This window comes from Macaca fascicularis, chromosome 2 (assembly GCF_037993035.2).
Source record: "Macaca fascicularis isolate 582-1 chromosome 2, T2T-MFA8v1.1".
Taxonomy (NCBI): domain Eukaryota; kingdom Metazoa; phylum Chordata; class Mammalia; order Primates; family Cercopithecidae; genus Macaca; species Macaca fascicularis.
Window position 1 is genome coordinate 163,834,178 of NC_088376.1, and position 20,045 is coordinate 163,854,222.

The following is a 20,045-nucleotide window of genomic DNA, read 5'->3' on the forward strand; positions in this document are numbered from 1 at the left end:
ATGCAGTTAAATCGTGGGTGGAACAAAAATGCCAGAGAGAGCCCTTCCTTGTTCATTCTACAGCTGTCAGGCAGGAGTCACTGGGTTTAATGATATCTTTCTGGAGAGAGGGGACAGCCAGCTGCCAGAGGCTGTCTCTCCCCTTCTATAAATTTGCTTTCTCTTCTTAAATAGTGAGTAGCTGATCCTCAGCAAGAAGGAGGGGTTTGTTTATTGTTCTAAAGATCTCATGATTCCTGTTTAAAGAGGGTGTAGGCTTGCAGTAGATTGTTGTAGGCTTAAATTCACTGAAGAGATGGAAGCAGCAGGCTTTGTGGGTGCAGTCAGAGCAGCTGGGAGTGGGTAGCCTCAGGCTAGGGCCTACTGGTGGGAACACAGAGGAAAGCAGTCCTGAGTTGGTTAAGGAGATGGAAGTTGGGGAGACTTCCCTGGGGGTCAGCTCACCCAGAAGACAGAGTACCACTGGTGCTACAGGACCCAATAGAGGGCAGTCAGCTGATCAGGACGCAGGAAATGTGACAGATTCCAAATCTATAGGATCTGGACTGGAGAGGGCAGGCAGTGAGCACCTGAGTGTCCACGTAAAAGAGTCAAGTCAGGGCTAACAGAGCCCTTCATGACTTAGTTTCCAGAATAGGTGTCACCTTTTTGCGTCCCAGAGATTTGGTTTGCAGTCACGTGCACAGCTCATTGAATGGCCCTCTCTTGCTGATCCTGCCTTAAACACCTGGGAAGAGGGACAGAGCCAGGAAGAGAAAGGGGTCCCTGCACAGGTCCGCTCCATTATTCAAGCTCTGCTCATATCCTGCCCTCTCCATAAAAGCTTCCCAGCTTCATTTGCTCATCAAGTGCTTTTTGGCACCCGCTCTGTGCTTGGGTACTGGGTGCTGGGTGTTAGGTTCCAAGGACACAGTGGGAAGCAAAACAGGAGGCCCCATCCCCAGGAGCTTAGCATCCAGTGGGAGGAAGTACCTGTTGATCAGTCTCCTCTCTTACTGTTCCTGGTTAAGGGCATGAGTTCTGGAGCCATCCTGCCTGGGTTCAAAGCCTCCCACTGCCACTTTCAACCACTGAGACCAGGCCTGCCTCCTGTAAGCAGAACGCCATAACCGCAGTGTGCTGGGGCAGCTCCAGAGGACACCTGCTGCTCTGTGTAGTTACGGATTGTGCTCCCTTTCACTTAAATACACATCTCTAAATTTTTTTTTTTAAATCCCACCAGTAGTGAAATTTCTCTTAGAAATAAATATAAACAAAACACTTCTCAATTAGGGTAAAAAAACTGTATGGTTGGTTACCTTACCTACAAGTTTCGGTTTCCTTATTTGAAAACTGAAGTTAATAATACAATCTACCTCATAGGATGGTAAAAATTAGCCAGGGTGGTTGTACATGCTTGTGGTCTCAGCTACTTGGGAGGCTGAGGTGGGAGGATCACCTGAGATGGGGGGAAGTTGAGGCTGCAGTGAGCCATGATCACGCCACTGTACTCCAGCCTGGGCAACAGAACGAAACAAACAAATAAAACAAAACAAAAACATAGATAAAATATCTATGAAGGGCTTGGAACATTGGCCCAATAAGCTCTCAATACATATTAACAATTGCTGTTATTATTTTAATTGTGATTACTGTCCCATTGGGCTTTGGTCCTTCATTAGTGAGTGGGTCCTTAAGTGAGGGGCTGTTGTACACCTCTGTATTCCTAGCACCCAGCACCACACCCTGCACAGTGGTGACTTGGACTCAATGTCTCCTCAAAGAGACTGGGATACAGGCTTCAGCCATATGAGGCTGTACTTGCAGGATGGGTGGACTGTTCAGAGACACTGTGTCCTATCTGGTTTCAGACGGAAACACGGGGAAAATGGTGGATGTTCTCCTCCTTCCCTTTCTGATTAGAGGTGACAGATAAATACAGAACATCCAGTTAAATTTGAATTTCAGATAATGAATAATTTTTTGTATCAGTATGCCCCCAGTATTGCATGGGACATAGATTAAAACATGATTTGTTGTTCATCTGAAATTCAAAGTTTCGTCCAGGGTCTGGTATTTTTATCTGCTGAATGTGGCAACTCTGTCTCTGGGTTCCTTTCCCACTCTTTGTGGCCCCCAGCCGGCAGCAGTGCTCCCTCTCAGTATCACACTCACACAGCCACAACCACAAATCTTTCCCCGCCTCCTGTTTGCCCTCCAGGGCCAACCTTAGGCCTACTCGTGGGACACCTCTCATGATTTAGCTTCTTCCACCAGGAGGAGGAACTGAGGAAGAGTGGGCAGCAGCAGATGTCAGTGTGTCAGGGAGCCAAACTGCCCACTGGGTTAAAGAGACTTCCAGATGTCCAGGAGTGTCTCTGAGCTCCTCCCCCTGCAGAGATAAGGGGAAGCTGTTTTCTTACCTGGCCTCAGGGAGAAAAGGGAGAGCAAGGATGAAGCCAGCCTTGAAATCCTCATCAGGTTTTCCCTTCCCATAGGTGTCTTTGTCTTCTAAGCCTGCCTCTGCATGAACCTCGTGGTGGCTCTGCTCCTCGGCTACCAGCCACATTTTTGATGGTATGAATATGTGGATGGGCTGGGGCAGGGGGATGTACCTTTGGAGCACTCTTCTAGAAAAGTGAGGAGGAAGATGCCAGGGTATCTCTGAGTTTAGGAAGTATGAATTGTTAGAGTACCACGTCCCCCGGCTCCTCCCTTTTCCTCAGAATATTTACTGTGGGCCAGGCCCTGGGCTAAGTCTGTCACACATATTACTTCATCCAATCCAACCTTGCAAGGCAAGTTTAACAGTCCTCATTTTACAGCTGAGAAATCAGGGGCTGAGGGAAGTTTACTGCCTTGCTGAACATCATTCAGTTTGTAAAGTGGTGGGGCAGGTATTTAAGCCCAGTCTCTCTGACTCCCAACCCCACTCTTAACCAGCCTCTTATACTGCTCTGTTTTCAGAGTTCACCCTGGCACCTACTAGGTACTCAATAAATACTCCCTGGAGGAATGTATGATTGAATGTATAAATGAATGGGTCATTCTAAGGTCTACATTTATTTCTGTAGACTCGCCTGTCAATGATAATCAGAAGAATGGTTTGTTCTGACATGTTTATATATTTTTGATTTTGAAAAATTCATCAAATTATAATTTGTGATCAAATAGTTCAAATCACAGCCTCTGGATGCTAATTTTATTATAACATTGTGTGTATTTGTCTTTTTTTTTTTTTTTTGAGACGGAGTTTCACTCTTGTTGCCCAGGCTGGAGTTCAATGGCGCAATCTCAGCTCACTGCAACCTCCACCTCCCGGATTCAAGTGATTCTCCTGCCTCAGCCTCCCGAGTAGTGGGGATTACAGGCATGTACCACCAAGTCCCGCTAATTTTGTAGTTTTGGTACAGATGGGGTTTCTCCATGTTGGTCAGGCTGGTCTCGAACTCCCAACCTTAGTTGATCCGCCTACCTCGGCCTCCCAAACTGCTGGAATTACAGGCGTGAGCTACCGTGCCTGGCCTGTATTTGTCTTTAAATGAAAATGTTTTGGTTCTAGGCCCTGAGTTCCATAGGCTCTTACTTTTTTTTGGCATGTATTACAGTTTTTGGTGGGTACATATTCCCTGTGTAATTCAGGATGCAGCCAGTTTTGGGGGCCGTCATCCTTGTGGGATTCTCAAATCACAGTCTCTGGTTTGTCCCAGCCTTTTTAAGAACCTTACTGAAACATGCTCTGAATTTCAATTTTATGGGAAGCAGCAGTAACCAATGGTCTCTGCATAGCTCTGAGTAGTCCATTGAGAAATTTATTTTTTCTTTTGATCTTGATGTACATTTGGTATTAATTTTTTTCTTAGTGTATTTCCATTTACACATGAATGACCTCAGTCTGTTTTTAGCAAAGCATTGCTAGAGCTGGATGAGGATGCAGAGCTCATCAACAAAAAATCATTGAGGGGCCTAGGTTATAACTGCTCTTTCAAAGCTCACACAGCCATAACACACATTCTGTTACACAAACACACACACAGAGTCACAGCAGGTTGTGAAACAGAGAGGGACTCTACTTTGAGGAATGTGGCCATGAATATGAAAAAGTAAAACAACCATGATCTTAACAAAAAAAAGTGGTGGGGACTAGGTTAGATATAAGCTGTGACCTGTGGTCTGCTATCATTTTGATCAACATTTTAGGAGTGCCCAGAACTTGTAAGTCTCATGTCAGAAAGTGAGAGGCGTGCTCACTTGGGCAGCGCATATACTAAAATTGGAACCATACAGAGAAGATTAGCATGGCTCCTGCGCAAGAATGACATGAAAATTCATGAAGCGTTCCATATTAAAAAAAAAAAAAAAAAAGCACTTTGGGAGGCCGAGGCGGGCGGATCACGAGGTCAGGAGATCGAGACCATCCTGGCAAACACGGAGAAACTCCGTCTCTACTAAAAATACAAAAAAAAAAAAAAAAAAAAAATTAGCCAGGTGTGGTGGCGGGCGCCTGTAGGCCCAGCTTCTCAGGAGACTAAGGCAGGAGAATGGTGTGAACCCGGGAGGCGGCGGAGCTTGCAGTGAGCCGAGATCGCGCCACTGCACTCCAGCCTGGGCGACAGAGCAAGACTCGGTCTCAAAAAAAAAAAAAAAAAAATTAGAGGATGTCTGGGAGACCCCTGAGAGGTAGCAGGAATGTCTTACACACAGATCTTTGGTTGTTACATAGTATCAGTGATGCATTTTTTACTGCAAGTTACCATGACCATTCTAAGTGTGCAACAAGAGTATATATAGTAGCCCTGTGAAGTCCAACTACCCATGTTTATAGATACATATTTAAGAAGACAGGAGTCATACTGTTATCAGAGCAGATAGAACTCCCTTGGTTTCACTAGAACCATATTGCAAGGGTTCATAATGCTAATTTTGGGGAGATTTTCTTCTCACAAGCTATGTGACCTTGAGCAAATTTCTTAACCTCTTGGTGCCTTAGCTTCCCCATCTGTTAAATTGGGAGAATAATAGTAACTCCTTCACAGAGTTGCTGAGCAGATTAAATGAGTTAACCTGTGGAAAGCACTTAGAACAGTGCCTGACATAAAAAGTGTTACATACTAGTTTGCTATTATTATTATCATCAGCAACAGCAACACCAGCTTACGACAACCATGAATGTCATGTCCTCACTGAAGCTTTTCCAGGATTCCTCAGTTGGATGCATCCTCTCCTCCATGACCTTTATGACCATCTGTCTAACTCTACCTAGACTAAACTATGTGCCCTACCTCCCTGACTATCTGCTGTCCTTGACTCCAAATATCTTCCTGGCTAAGAGAATATATGTGGACTCCTGACTCCCAACTCCTCTATAGCATCAAGACTCATTCATTTTTTTTTTCATTCAGCAAATATTTATGGTTATCTTCGCTGTACAGGCTCTGCTGGGTGAGTAAAAAAATCCCATGATATTTCCCACACTAACGCACACACTGAAGGAAAGCTCACACAGACATTTGCTCAGCGCCTCTGGCCAGCTGAGTGAGCACGGGAAGAAGTCAGGTATAGTTAAAGTGATCTTGTGTTTTGAAAAAAACAAGATATGTGTTCAGACAAACATTAGCATACTTAAAAGAAGAGCAAGGCAGAAGAATAGATTTGGGATTTTTTCAGATATTCTCAGCCACATGGTCAACAAAATTAAATCACTCCGGAAAGAGACTCACTTTTAAATCTTTCCTGGAGACCACAGCCTTGGCTTGTGTGTGGAAACAGCACCCACAACCACACTGCGCACTAGGCTGGGTACCTCACATTCATGGTGTTTGATGTAATTCTTACAAGACCTTGTAAGGGAAGAACTGTCATTCTCCTTTTAAGAGAAGGAAACTGAATCTCAAAGAAATATGTCTTGTCACATCATACAGTTGGCAAGTGGCCCAGGCTCTGCCCCACGTAAGGTCAAAGGGTGCTAATTTTCAAAGACACTTGAGCTACTCCTATATCTAATTGGTCACTAAATCCTGCTGGACTTAGACATGGCATTTGGGAGAGTGACCTCTGGAGACCTTTGTGGATCTTCAAATTTGGGAATACTATTAGAACACTTGATGACAAAACGAGAAGGGAACAAGTCACTTTAAGAGATAGCCATTGGTATCAGCTAAGCTCTTTTCCTGGATAAACTATTAATTTCTAGACACTAGACCCTTTGTGTGTGCCATAAATGTGTGGCCCAGGCAAATCAGAAATGGCCGAATGGCATGTGTCTCATTGTGGTTTTAATCTGCATTTCCCTAGTGGCTGATGATGATGAACATCTTTTTGTGTGCTTACCATTTGTCTATCTTCTTTGAAGAAATGTCTGCTTATGTCTTTTGCACATTTTCTAATTAGATTGTTCGTGTTTTACTGCTGAGGTTTGAAAAATTTTTAAATATATTCCATATGCTAGTCCTTTGTTGGATGTGCAGTTTGCACCTATTTTCTTCCTCTCGCTATCTGATTGTTCCGCTTCTTAACAAGGTCTTTTGCAGTGTGCATTTTTAACATTGATGAGGTCCAGTTTATCAGTTTTTCCCTTTGTGGGTCATGCTTTTGGTGTCAAGTCTTTTGGGCCGAGATTCCAAGGATTTTCCTTAATTTTTTTTCCTAAGAGTTTTATAGTTTTGCATTTTATATTTAAGTCTATGATCTCTTTTGAGCTAACTTTTATATAAGGTATAAAGTCTTGCCGGGTGTGGTGGCTCACGCCTGTAATCCCAGCACTCTGGGAGGCCGTGGTGGGTGGATCACGAGGTCAGGAGATCGAGACCATCCTGGCTAACACGGTGAAACCCCGTCTCTACTGAAAATACAAAAAATTAGCCGGGCATGGTGGTGGGCGCCTGTAGCCCCAGCTACTCGGGAGGCTGAGGCAGGAGAATGGTGTGAACCCAGGAGGCGGAGTTTGCAGTGAGCTGAGCTTGCGCCACTGCACTCCAGCCTGGGCGACAGAGTGAGACTCTGCCTCAAAAAAAAAAAAAATAAATAAAATAAAATAAAAATAAAAATAAAGTCTATATTAAGGTTCATTTTTTTTGGCCTAGGAATGTCTAGTTGTTCTGGCACTATTTTTTGGAAATGCTCTTCTTCATTCATTGCATTGGTTCTACAACTCTCTCAAAAGTTGGTTGGCTGTACTTGTGCAGGATCGGGGATGCGGGGGGTCGGGGGGAGTTAATGGATTCTCTATTCTGTTACATTGATCTATGTGTTCTTCTGCTAATAGGACACCACCTTTATACTGTAGCTATATACTAGGCCTTGATACTGAGTAGAGTGATTCTTCCCACTTTATCTTTCTTTTTCAAGATTGTTCTAGCTAATTTAGGGCCTTTCCATATATGTTTTAGAATAAGCTTATCTATATCTACAAAAAAAACCTTGCTGGGATTTTTATAAGAACTGCATTAAACTTATAGTTAACTTAGGGGAAAATAGACATCTTTGCTGTGTTGTTTATAAGATCTCTTTGATTTGTTCCTTCTGCGTAACTGCGACCCTCAAGGAGAATGTCATTAGCTAATGCCTGAAATTATTGACCAACCTTATAATTCACCTTTCTTTATGGTCTTCTGTTGTTCCCACTCATGCTGTGTGTTGCTGCCAAAATGATGAAACTCTAGCTCTCCCCCACCAAAGTTGCTGTCTTGTTTATGAATCTCAAATTTCTTCCTACTCCAGACCTAGGCCCAGGTTTACCCTCTTATTCCAACTCCCCAAATTTCCACTTCTCATTCAGTCTTGATACACCCAAGTAATTCATGACTCTGAACTGCTCCCTAAACATATAACTTAGCCAGGAATTCCTTCCACTCTGCCAATCTGCTTCCATTTTCTTCTGTCAATTTAAGCTTACTCAATGCAAGAAATATTTCCTAAATAACTTGGTCATCTTGTACGAGTTCATACACAGTGGCAGGCCTAGCATATCTGACATCTGGAACAGGTGATTTTTAATGCTACTCTCCTCTACAGAATGGATTTATGTTCAGTAATAAGTGTATAATGCAATAACAGCAATCACTGGTATTTTCTGATTTTGTTTTTTAATTTTATTTTAAAACTAAAACTGTTTTCAAGCTTAACTTGAATAAAATTCTGTTTTTTAGCTTTGAATTCTGAGCTTCAATTAAAAAAGAATTCTACTTTAAAGATACTCAAATTCAGTCAAATATTTCACATATTAACTAAAATTTGTACTTAGGAAACAAAAATATCATACCTTGAAGTCTGCATCCCAAGTCACTGTTTTCAGTTTAAAACACAAATAAAAACCTCAAGTGGTCATATAATAACTTAAGTTCTGATTCTTTCTGTATTTACTATGCTATTTTTGTTTATTTCACATCTGCTGATTAAATGCAGGAATATGTAGTACTGCAGGAGCTAGAAACACACACTGCACCTGAAACAAGGTCACACTATTTAAATGAGTATGAGCTAATTGTTAAATGAACACTTAGTTGAGTCCACGTGTTACGTGGACATGGGTTGGGACTCAACTAGGAGTAACACCCATGTAACACCCTTGTGTTACGTGGTCATGGATGTCACTATGGGTAGGAGTTCTCCAAGTAACATCCATGTTGATACAGCATTTATTAAAGGACAAGGAATGAAAATGTACTAATCCATGTTTATTAAAGGATAAATAATAAAAGTGTACTAATATGCTAAATATATTTGCATACATATTATTAAAACTCACAGTCCCTCAAAATGTCAATACACTGTCAACAGTGTTACCCTATGATCCTGCAATTCTAGCCCTAGGTATATATAGACCTTAAATGAATAAAAACATATACCTGCATACAAGCTTGTACCCAAATGTTCATAGCACCATTATTCGCAACAGCCAAAAAGTGGAAAACAACTCAAATGTCCATCAACTGATGAATGAATAAACTGTAGTATATCCATAGAATAGAATATTATTAGACAATAAAAAGGACTTAAGTAACAACACAAGCTTTAACGTGTATGTCCCTTGAAAACATTGTTTAAGTGTAAGAAGCCAGAAACAAAAAGCCAGATGATTCCATTCATATGAAGTGTCCAGCATAGACAAATCTATAAAGATAGAAACTAGATTCATGGTTTCTTAGAGCTGGGGGAGTAGGTGGGAAGGTGAGGGAATGGGAAATGGCTATTAATGGGTATGAGGTTTCTTTTTAGGGTGACGCAAATGTTCTAAGATTGATTGTGGTCATTGTTGTACAGCTCTGTGATTATACTAAAAACTATTGACTTGTATACTTTAAATAGGTGGCTGTGTGGTATGTTAATTATATCTCAATAAAATTTAAAAATAAAACCAGCAGTAAATGCAGCAATTGTTTAGAACTTAGACCAACAAAAGATTTTGTGGGGAGGAATATTTTACCACTGTCAATATTAGAATTACCAGTGCTTGGTGATTAAAACCCACTCTTAGTTGGTTTTATTGTCATTTTTCACTTTTCTGCTGACCACACATCCCCTTATTTTGGGCATGCAAGGTGCCCCTCTCCCGCTGCTGCAACCTGGTACATCCCTGCTAACACAGTCAGTGTAGATCTACGCTATGGCCCATCTAGCGACTGGCTGATGTAAATCGCTTATATGTAGAAAAAAGTCTAATCTGGGACTTATAAGAAATTTTAAGAATTTGAAAAATAAGGTGAAAACCATTTTAGGAAGTCAAGAGCCATTTCAAATGAAATAAAGCCTTCTACATAGTTAAATGACTCTTCTGTAGACTTCTTACACAGAACCAGTATTTTTGTTTTGTTTTTTGAGACGGAATTTCACTCTTGTCGCCTAGGCTGGAGTGCAATGGCATGATCTTGGCTCACTGCTACCTCTGCCTCCCAGGTTCAAGCGATTCTCCTGCCTCAGCCTCCCGAGTAGCTGGGATTACAGGCACCCACCACCACACCTGGCTAATTTTTTTGTATTTTTAGTAGAGACGGGTTTTCACCATGTTGTCTAGGCTGGTCTCGACCTCTTGACCTCAAGTGATCCGCCCACCTTGGCCCCCAAAGTGTTGGGATTATAGGCCTGAGCCACCGCTCCCGGCCAGAAACAGTTTTTAAACTCAATTAACCCAGGATCTAGATTTCCTGTGCACTCGGGGAGCTCTTCATGCCCATTTGCAGAGTGGCTGTCTTCCTGAACCATGAACAATCCCTAGGTACAAATGTCTGCTGCTCTTTCCAACCCCAAAACTAGAACAGCTCCTGACAGCTGTGGAGACACCACCCCCGAGACTATCTTACCTTGCAGCCACAGACCAATGCCCCTGCTCCTCAGAGTGCAGACCCCCACTGCTCTGTGGCTGCCACATACTCCTCTTCACCTAACTGGGCCCCAAATCCCTGTGGAAGCCTGTGTTCTCCTCCCCGATACCATTCTCTTCCTATGTTTCTCACAGGCCCACTGGCTTCACCAAGGAGAACACATTTCCACAGAGGTCCCCTGGCCTGCCCTGGCCTGGTCATCCATCCTCCCGCTACCCCATCCATCCCATAGTAGTTTATGTCTCCCCTTTGAGTTAGGGTTAGGGTTCTCCAAAACTTGGCTTGCATCCTGGCAATGTCATAAATGGTGGTCAGTTCCTACAGTGTGATAAGTGCTGTTTTTCAAAAGACTTTATGTACATTATCGCCTGTGATTCTTGTACTTTTTAGAAGCTAGACATTATCTCAATTTTGATGATAAGACTGAGGCTCAGAGAGATTAAATAATTTGTCTCAAGTCACACAGCGAGTACGTGAAAAAACTATGATAGGAATCTATGGCTTCTGTTTCCCATGCCAGTTCAGTATTACATAGAGGAGACGGCCACAGTGAAATTATAGTCTGCATAGACTGCTGTTGGCTGGGCTTGGAGCCTAACCACCGTTTTAGATCTTTTTTTTTTTCCCATGGGAAAATGAATTTCAAATTCAGAGCAATCAACATACAAGTGTTCTTCTAGAGCGTAACTCATTTTTAATTTGGAGACTATCTCCATTGTCTCCCCACTGAAGGTTTCATTTCTATTGATTCCTTTATTTTACTGGTCAGGACACAAAAGGAGGATTGAAAAGTAAAGGCTTTAGAGTCAGACGGGGGCCTACCACTTAATTGATGTGACCTCAAGCAAATTACTTAACTTATCTGGGCCTCCGTTTCTTCCTTTGTAAAATAAGGGCAACATTACACATAGAAGATTATTGTAAGAATTAAATGAACGATGTGTGCTTGTAAAGTGCTTAGTGCAGTGCTTGGTGCAGAGTCAGCCTCCAATAAACGTGGACCTTCGTTGTTCAATGGGAGAGTCAGACTGACTACAACCTAGAACATACCCCTACTGGCCAGGGATGGTCCTTGTTTATTCCTATAGTGCAGATGAAATTATTAACAGCACTCCCTTGTACTCTTCAGGTGCCCCAACTTGGATGATAAGTTATATGGGTCAACCTACCTGAAGATGGGCCCAGAAGGCGTGACTTCTAGGGGACCACAAAGCCCCAAGGCTGGAGCTCCTTAATCATAGGGAAATTTGGCCTTTGTCAAGAGCATCTCACCAGGGAGCTGGGAGCTACTGTTTGGATGTTTCCAGAAGCAGCGTCTGGGTTCCCAGTGAGGGTCTGAAGCCAGGAAGAGAGTCTTCAGGGATAAGGGAGCCCAGCCAAAGGCACCAGCAGTCACGCAAGTGTCTGGTCCGACAGGAGCCCTGCCAAGGAGCCAGGCCAAAAGGGCAGGGTGGGGGCTGGAGTGGGGGCCAAGACGGCAGGCCAAACAGGAGATGAGGGGGAGCCAGGAGATGAAGTGTCAGGGACACCAGTAAGGGAGGTCAGCAAGGTGCCGGAAGGGCAAGAGGTCTCACTGTGCCTGGGGGAAGGGGGGTCCCAGGGCATCAGTCCCCCTCTGGGAGCCTACTTCCACTCTTCTTTGTCTGTAAAGGAGTTGAGGCACTGTCTAGGGCACATTTGGGTCATATCCTCCTCCACGGTGCTGTGCACATGTGCCAGGCTTGATCAGTGACTCTGAGACTGTTGGTGATAACAAAGACCAAACCTAAAGCAGGCAGTGTCATTTAAACCTCCCACCACATTTAATGAGCAGGATTGGCAGCTTATTTCAATTTTACTTCAGTACTTAACTTCTCACAAAGTAGCAATCATAAAACACTTCTCATAAATGAGGTGTAATAATTGAAAGCACGAAGAATCAAGAGGCAGCATTGTGAAATGAAAGGAATAAAACGGTGAGAGTCAGAACTAGGTTCTATCCTGTTTCTGTTCTGCCTCTTCCTGACTCAGAATTTTTAGGTAAGTCACTTCACCTCCCTGAGCTTGCCTGTCAATGGAGGTAATAAGTGCTGGGAAGGAAAAGTGTGGGGAGGCACAGATTACAAAGGCTGTGGAATGCTACACAAATCTAAGCTAGGCATCTCTCCAATATGATAATAAAGTAGGAGTTTCTAAAATAAACATTTATCACATGTTTTAAGAAAAAAGCTCAGAAAAGACGAAATACTTTTTAAAAGAATATAGCTGGAGTAAACATAATGAACAAATTCTAGTACTACAGCACGATCAGAACAACTTCAGACACTAAAGAAATGCTCCTTTATACAGTGGGTAATATGCTAGTGGGAGCTGCTAACCTTGGCTCTTCCAGAAATGTACAACAGTTAGAAAACATAAATATCTTCTCAAAAAGTTAGGATACATCCACGGATAATAGGTTCATAGTGGAAAATTAATATTAACGAAAATTCAGAGTCCCTTTTTGAAGAAGAAAGAGCAACATTTCTTTCCAACAAACATGACTGGTTCAAACCAGAATGCGGGGTTGGGCTGTTTGGGTCCAGTATTTCCAACATATGGAACAAACAGCACCTTTGATGAAGGCAGCACAATGCAATAGAAGACGCATGGGCTCTGGAATCTGATGAGCCTGGGCTCTTATCCAAGTTGGCCCTTAGTCTTCTGTATGACTTTAGGCAAGTTTTTAGCCTCACTGAACCTTGCTGCTCTCAACTGCAAAATGAAGATAGCAGTATCTACCTAATAGGTTGAATTAAATAACATCTGCTATACTTCAAGTATAGTGCTTGGCACAGAGGAGGGACTAGTAAATGGAAGTTCTCATTATCACTGTGAAAGTACCTTGACCTCTGCTTAGCACTGCCAGGAAGTCAGGGACAAAGACCATGACAATTGCCTGCTACTTGTCAACATGAGTGAGCAGCGGGGCAAAGCTGCCAAAAAAAGGCTCACTCAGCCAGGCTGCATGAGTAATGAGTACCACTATAGGTCTGGAAGTCGTGCATGCGTGTGTGTGTTTGTGTGTGTGTGTGTGTGTGTGTGTGTGTGTGTATGAGAGAGAGAGAGAGAGACAGAAAGAAAGAGAGCGCTGTGCACTCCGCTCCAGTGAGAGTACATCTGGAGGATTGGTTACAGCTTGTAGAAGCACATCTTAAAATACAGGGAATCTGGCTGGTGAGGTGGCTCTTGTCTATGTAATCCCAGCATTTTGGGAGGCCGAGGTGGGTGGCTCACTGGAGGTCAGGAGTTCAAGATCAGCCTGGCCAACATGGTGAAACCCCATCTCTACTAAAAATACAAAAATTAGCTGGGCGTGGTGGCGGGTGCCTGTAATCCCAGCCACTTGGGAGGCTGAGGCAGGAGAATCATTTGAACCTGGGAGGCAGAGGTTGCCGTGAGCTGAGATCATGCCATTGCACTCCAGCCTGGGCAACAAGAGCAAAACTCTGTCTCAAAACAAAACAAAACAAAACAAAACAAAACAAAGGAATCCAGAGGACGATGAAGAGAATCCAGAGGACCTAAACACTAGCTCATTTGGAGAATGGTTGAAGGAGCTGGCGGATTTAACTTGGAAAAGAGAAATCTAGAGGCGAAGTAATAACTTTTAAAATAATTAAAGGGTTTCAAGCAGAAGTAGGTGGAAACATATTCTTTGTGACTTAGAAAGCAAAACAGGACCCAAAGTCAGAAATGACAGAGGCTGTTCAGCTCAGTAGTAGAAAGGACTGTCAGTCCCATGGAGCTCTTCACCTAAGGCAACGGGCCGTGGAGTGAGGCAGTGCAGGAAGCCAGGCACTGCCGAAGCTGAGCAGAAGCTGGATGACTCCCGGGTCCAGGATTCCTGTACTGGGTTGGGCTGGGATTAGCTGCCCTATGGGGTTTCTTCTGAGTCAAACTTTAAAAGAGCCCTGGTTTTCATAATCCTGCTAAAATTGTTTTGTCCTTATTAAATCATATTTTATCAATCTCAAGTCCCTCAAAATGTTTGAAGAGGTGATTATGCCTGAATACATTAAAAGCCAGAGGAAATAGTGAATTTAGGGCTCTTGGAGTTGTTTTCTTTTTGTAATTAGATTCAGAATGTTTTTGATGATTTTCATTCTAGTCCAGGACTCATGAATATTTATGAGAGTTTGCAGGTACTATATACACACCTTCTTCCCTCACTCCTTTTCAAAATCCAACATGGAGTCAGAGTTTTATTTTTCCCTGTTTTGTCTAAAATTTAAAGTATTTTTAAGTTTAAAGTCTAAAAGTAATTCATATGGCTTCACTTAACCTCTTCCATTTTTATTCTTTTCTCTCAAATTGTTCAGAACATATACTATACGTACACACAGAAGAAAAGTAATTAAAGGGCCGGTTTTGATCGCCTTTTTTTCCCAAATACAACCATGTAAACTACATTAGTTATCTCATCTGAATCATGGAGTGCTACAGAAATGTGATTCGGGGCTGAAACAATGTTTAATTATTTAGCATGGGGACTCTGGGGCGGATTTGTGGACCCTATGGTCTTAGCCAAGCACCCCTGGAACTCAAGATTTGACCAAGGGCAGACCATCAGAAGTGGACATTTGAACCATGTCAGCAGTTTCAGAGGAGCACCCAATGACATTTTAATCTGAAAGATTATAAACAACCTCACTCCCACCACTAGCCATGCCACCTCCTGAAGAATGTGCAGCGTGGTGGATCTGAAGGAGCCATTGATAAGGAGGAGAGCAGCTTGAAAGCACCCTGGTGAAGCAAGAGTTTGACAGCCGAGATTATTTTTAATGCTTTCAAAGGCACACACTTTATAAATATATCGCACATATACAGAACAGGTCTGTTCCTATGCATAATGTGTGTATGCAACAGTCTATTTAAAAGCATTTCAAAGCCCATTTAGTTATAGTTTCTCCTAAGTGGTGTGGGTAAATGATAAAGAGATAAAGGGCAAGGGCCCTTCCCACAGAACCATAGACGGCTCTAGCTGACAGTCACTTGGAGACAATCTCCATTTTCCTCACTGTATAGATGAGGAAGCTGGGATTCCAAGGGGAGGTGACTTGCTTAAGGCTCACCAGAAAATTAGCTCTAATATAATAATAAATCCAGGTTTATGGTTCCAAAACTAGAGTTTACTAAGTGATGGTGAAAAGAAACCATCCACACTGTAAACAACCACAAAATAACCCTAAAAACAAACAAAGCCACTGAGAGCCAGGAGTGATGGTTCTTATCCCAGCAAAGGAATGCACACCCTGTCTGATTTCCTCGCCATTGCAACACAGACCATCGGGGTCATGGGATAATCATGCCATTGGTATGGAATACAAGATGGCTGGTTTTTCCTAGATGCCCACACGCTGAGCCGATGGCATCACCCTGCTTTGTAATGGTAGATCTAGCCAGGCCATCCTCTGCAGCTTTGGCTGTTCTGGGTTCTCTAGGATAGCTGAATTGATCCACTAAAGATAAGAAGAGGCACATAGGAAAATGTACAAATCCCACCCCCTACATTCTCCCAACTGCAGCTCCTGCCTTTGAGCCTCATTTGCTCTTTTCCTGAAGGCTCTCTCCACAACACTAACTGGGGTGATTACATCAGTTCAAACAACCAGACGATTGAATGGAAATATCTATCACACTAGTTGGTTTTATGAAGCAACTGGCTAATGGAGTCACTGATGATAGTGGAAACTCACTCCGCATAGACACAGCCTCATTCTCGTCTCCACTTTGACTTCTTCAGCCTCTTTGTTTGTTTACCCAGACAGGGTCTTCATTTGCCAGGTTTCTCAGCACCAATGAGGACTCACACAATGAGGCTTGGATAACACTTTGGTGGGGACACTGCAGACAGACTCCTCTCAATACGTTCATGGTTCATCACAGAACAGTCTGTCCTTTCACTGGGCACTGTGGAATGAGCATGAGCTCTGTGAGCGGGCAGGCAGGGCATCTTCTGTTTGAGAGCCAAGTCCTGTTTCGAAGTTCCCCACTGTAACCTTGGATACAGCTGGCTGGGGGTGGGAAGGCCCTGTGAGAGGCCTTTGTTTATAACTGGAGACTCCGGGGAAGGAGGTTATGGATAGCTGGATTTGGGGGCCTTGCAAAGGAGGAGGGGAGAAAACTAGAAAGAGAACTTCTCTTTTCAGAACTTCTGCAGGTTCACAAAGAAAGGATCCCAGCCAGGTGTAGATCCATTGCAAAAAGCATTCTGTATTTTCTAGCTCTCCTTCAATACCTCCTGAATGTTTCCTTTTTAGCTGCTCCCACTCACAAAGGCGCCAAAGATTTTACAGAGGACTTCCAGGAGCCTGTGGTGTTTTTGTGGCATGTGCGTGTAGTTCTGGTCATGAAATGGCATGTTGGGCAATTCTAGGTAACTTGGTGCAGGCTATATTGACATGTGGCACAAGAGAATAAACCGTGAAGAAAGATGAGCTTGGTGGCCATTGGCCAGCATGATCTAGAAGGCAGCAAAGTGGCAGGGACCTCTAAAGTCTCCGGTTCTGGATAGCCTTTGGGGACTGTGCGCACCGGACTCACTTGCATTCTCAGACAGACTGCCTCACCATACGACTTTCAGGTCCCTTCCAAGGTACATGAGATGGCTATGTGATCATGTCATGAGGTTCCAACATAGGTGATTTAATTGTCTAATAGTTACCTTTTAGAATCGTAACAATGATTATTATTTTTCTAGGAGTCATTTAAAGTATTTATCATATGCCACATGTTTAGTTACATGGTTTCATTTCCTCTCCTCAACAATCCTGGAAAGTGGGTATTATCTCCTTTAATAAATGAAAACACAGAAGTACAGAGAGGTTGATGCTGCATAACTAGAAAGGGTTAAGATAGTTTTCATTCCGAGGCCTGTCTGACCCCAAAGCCCGTATCTTTCTAATAATAAATAAAGTTGAGAAAGTAGTAAGCAAACATTACATTCAATTTAAAAATATCTTATAAGTATTTTATATTTAATGTCATATAATGTGCTTTCCATTTTGAGCATCACTTTTTCATCTCTGAAAACACAACTCATTGTCCTCCTGGCTATGGCAGACAACAGGGAGCACACTATGTCCAAAGTGTGATGTGGCTGATAAAGACATTGATGTGTCTAAGGCTGCATTAGAAGCACAATGTCTGGAAAGAGGGAGGAGAATGCTACTCTCTGCACTCCTTAGTCCACACCTGGAACACTGTATTCCATTCTTGGGGACATGGTTTATAAGGGACATAGGTAAACTGGAGTTTCAGAGGAATCTGAAATGTTCAGAGGAGTGTGACCCAGAAGGTGAGTGGACCCTAAACCTATGTAGAAAAACTGAGGAGCTGAGATTATTTGGCTTTAAGGAAAGTTGGAGGCCAGGCGTGGTGACTCACGCCTGTTATCCCAGCACTTTGCGGGGGGAGACTGAGGTGGGTGGATCACCTGAGGTCATGAGTTCGAGACTAGCCTGACCAACATGGTGAAACCCCATCTCTACTAAAAATACAAAAAGTTAGCTGGGCATGGTGGCACGTGCCTGTAATCCCAACTACTCCAGAGGCTGAGGCAGGAGAATTGCTTAAACCTAGGAGGTGGAGGTTTCAGTGAGCCAAGATGGCGCCACTGCACTGCAGCCTGGGCAACATAGCAAGACTCTGTCTCAGAAGGAAAAAAAAAAAGAAAAAGGTGGAGTTTCTGGTGATATATAGGGGTTTGGGTAGGCAGGGAGGAAAAGGGATATAATCGGTATCTTCAAAGCTTGAAATGCTGTCCAGAAGAAGAATGGAATTCCCCAGTACAGCAGCTAACAGGTAGCTCTAAAACCAGTATAAGGACGTTGCTAACTGCTCAAAAGAAAGAAGGGCCCTCCAGTATTTGGAACTGTTCACAGATGGAATCGTCTGCTTTGTGAGGTAGGAGTTTCCCATCACTGGAGATGTCCATACAGAGACAAGAGAGTCAAGCATCAGGACCCTCCAACCTTCACAGTCCCTTCCAACCCCAAATTCCACAATCCACCTGTTAATCTACCATCAGAACTGTCTTCTTAGATTAGGTTACCCCCGCCATTAATGTCTCATTTGCACATAGTCTGCTATACTAGGTGGCATTTACTCTTTCCCTTCACTTGTGCCATAATTATATTTTAAAATAGTTCAATATCAAGCTAACCTAATTATTGGTAGCTTTATGAGATTTTCTTAAACTAATTTTTTAAATCTGATTTTTTAAATCAAACATTTTTCCTGGATTTCTAATATGAGACATCTAAAAACAACTTTCTGATCCTTGGGAAGGCAATTTATTTTCCAGAACACGTTATTCAAAATGTTTCTATCTAATGATCAAATAGTGCTATAAGTGTCTCTTCTAAAATGAAACAGTAGCAAGATGGATTATTTCGGTTTCTCTTGCCCTTGAATGTTGAATTTACTTGTGCTGGTAACATCAAAAGTAATATGCATTCAATTCAATATGTACTGTTCATTCATTCAACAAATAATTGTGGAGTATCCAATATTGTTCTAGGCGCTGGGGAACCCGCAGTGAACAAACACAAACAAAATTCTGTGCTCCTGTGGACCTGCTTTTTAATGGAGGGGACAGAGAGTAAATAAGATAAAGAAGTAAATATATACAAGATAAAATATAAACGAACTGGTGACAAACACTAAAGGGAAGACTAAAGCAGGAAGAAGTGCATGGGAGAGGTGGGGGAAGAGAAAGAGAATGTTGCAATTTATTTTACTTTATTTAATTAATTAATTTATTTATTTTGAGACATTGTCTGGCTCTTGTTGCCCAGGCTGGAGTACAGTGGCATGATCTCAGCTCACTGCAACCTCCGCCTCCTGGGTTCAAGCGATTCTCCAGCCTTAGCCTCCCGAGTAGCTGGGATCATAGGCACGTGCCACCATGCCCAACTAATTTTTGTATTTTTTAGTAGAGACGGAGTTTCACCATGTTGGCCAGGCTAGTCTCAAAACTCCTTGACCTCAGGTGATCCGCCCACCTCAGCCTCCCAGAGTGCTGGGATTACAGGTGTGAGCCACTGCGCCTGGCTGATGTTGCAATTTAAATGGAGCGGTCAAGCCCCTTTAAATTCTATTTAAATAAAGGAAGCCCCACTGAGAAAGTGACAGTGAGGTTTTTTGTTGTGGTGTTTTGGTTTTGCTTCTGTTTTTGAGACAAGGTCTGGCTCGCCCAGGCTGGAGTGCAGTGGCGCCATCTCATCTCACTACAACCTCTGCCTCCTGGACTCAAGCCATACTCCCACCTCAGCCTCCGAGTAACTGAGACTACAGGAGCCTGCCACCATGCCCGGCTAATATTCTGTGTATTTTCCGTAGAGATGGGGTTTTGCCATGTTGCCCAGGCTGGTCCTGAACTTGTGAGCTCAAGCAATCCACCTGCCTTGGCCTCCTAAAGTGCTAGGATTACAGGCATGAGCCAACCCACCTGGCATAAATTGAGGTGTAAGCCACAAAGGAAATCAGCGAGTGATCAGGGTAAGTATCTGTCAGAACATAAAGGGAATAGCAGATACAAATGCAAGATTCCAGTCTGTTCTGAATACCTGCTGAATGCTTAGTATCATGTATGGCAAAACACACTAAAACGCAGGTTTCTGAACACCAAGGTCTTGAAGAGGGAAGAACACAAATGCACCAAAAACAATAGTTAGTTAACTGCCAAGTGCTAAATTTGGAAGATCAGATCTCTGAAAAACTTCT

General features: G+C 43.0%; 1 protein-coding gene and 1 non-coding gene across 4 annotated transcripts in view; one reads left to right on the forward strand and one right to left on the reverse strand.

Annotated features, from left to right (window-relative positions):
- Nucleotides 1–20,045, reverse strand: part of ARHGAP31 (Rho GTPase activating protein 31) — a 122,715-nt gene that overhangs the window by 70,338 nt on the left and 32,332 nt on the right. The window lies entirely within an intron of this gene.
- LOC123571960 (U6 spliceosomal RNA) lies at nucleotides 4,223–4,329 on the forward strand. The gene has a single exon (XR_006696318.1). It is a non-coding gene; the product is annotated as a U6 spliceosomal RNA (small nuclear RNA).